Source organism: Grammomys surdaster, unplaced genomic scaffold, assembly GCF_004785775.1.
Source record: "Grammomys surdaster isolate TR1022 unplaced genomic scaffold, NIH_TR_1.0 269, whole genome shotgun sequence".
In the NCBI taxonomy this organism is placed as follows: domain Eukaryota; kingdom Metazoa; phylum Chordata; class Mammalia; order Rodentia; family Muridae; genus Grammomys; species Grammomys surdaster.
This window is the reverse complement of record NW_021604710.1, coordinates 1,448,909-1,450,391: the sequence shown is the minus strand read 5'-3', so window position 1 is coordinate 1,450,391 and position 1,483 is coordinate 1,448,909.

Sequence of the window (1,483 nt, the reverse complement as noted above, 5' to 3'; positions counted from 1 at the left end):
CTTAAGTCACTGCTGCAAGGGTTATGGATGCTGACTCCTCAAGAAATGACTCACAGGCTCACAAGAAATACAGCCTGAGTGTCCCTCCAAGCTTCGAAGATGTCTCCAACTCAAGCACCAGCCTTCCAAGAGGAAGCAGGAAGAAGGACAATACTAAGAAGTGATCACACCTCCCTTCTTATGTACAGAATCTCCTGTTCGTCTACCCTAAGTCCACAGAGACATCTCTTCTCCTCAGCAGACACAAGCTACAGAAGACATTCAGGTGAGTGGTGTGGCTCTTGCTGAAATATTAGGTCTTTACTGTGTAGGCATTGAAGGAAGGTGTAAATACGTCCTTTCTTTAGATTTTAGAGGTAAGACCTATGCCTTGCACTGTGCTAATACTACTGCTGGTTATGTTCTCTATTGCCGCAAAAAAAAAACCTCAAAGGGGTGGTTTATAAATAAAATATGCTAATTTGGGCTTGTAGATCTGAAGGCTGCAGAGTTCAAGATCTAGCAGCCTCACTGGTAAGAGTAAGTCTTGTGCTGTTTTACTTCATACTAGGAAAGGAGCAGGACAAACTAACCCATGTGGGAGAAAGAGTATGAGGAGAGGTCTCACTTTATGCAAACTCAGACTCCTGGGGCTTATCCAGGTCCTAGAAAGAATGCTTCATTCCTGCGTGAATAAATAGTGTTCCTGGTATTACCAACCAACCAGAGTTCCCAGGTTCTAAACCACCAGCCTGGAAGCACATAGGGAGGGACTCATGGCCCCAGCTGTATATATAGGGGAGGGTGGCCTTGTTGGGCATAGATGGGAAAGGGGGTCCTTGGTCTCATGAAAACTGGATGCCCCAGTATGGGGAGTTGGCAGTGGTTGGGTGGATGAGGGCACATCCTCCTAGAAGCAGGAGGAAGGGAAATGGGATGGGGTCTTCTGGATGGGGGAGAAATGGGGAAAGGGGATAACATCTGAAATGTAAATAAAATATCCAATAAAAAATTAATTAAAAAAAACAGTTCTCCTAGAAAAAGGCATGAATCCCTCTTGAAGATCCAATCACCTACTAAGGCCCTATCTCGTCTCAGTAATATTACATGAGCAATCAATTTCTATGTGAGTTCTGAGGGGGAGATACATACTTAAACCATAGTACACAGAGAGGTGGTCTGGACTTGGCCCCGTGTACTAGTAAAGGCATAAGTGTTGGGCTTGGTTCAGTTAGTTCAGTTAGTAAAATATGTGGCTAGCGTATATGAGTCCCTGGGTTTGATCTTCAGCACTGCAAAAACTGGGTGCAATGGTACATGTTTGTCATCTCAGGTTTCAGGAAGTAAAAGCAGGAAGATCAGAAGTTCAAGGCCATCATCAGTTAGAGAATTGAGGCCAGGCTGGGTTAGAGATCATGCTATTAAAAAACAAAGGAAGAAAGAAAGGAAGAAAAGAGGAGAGAGATAGAGGGAGGGAGGGAGGGAGGGAGGGAGGGAGGGAGGG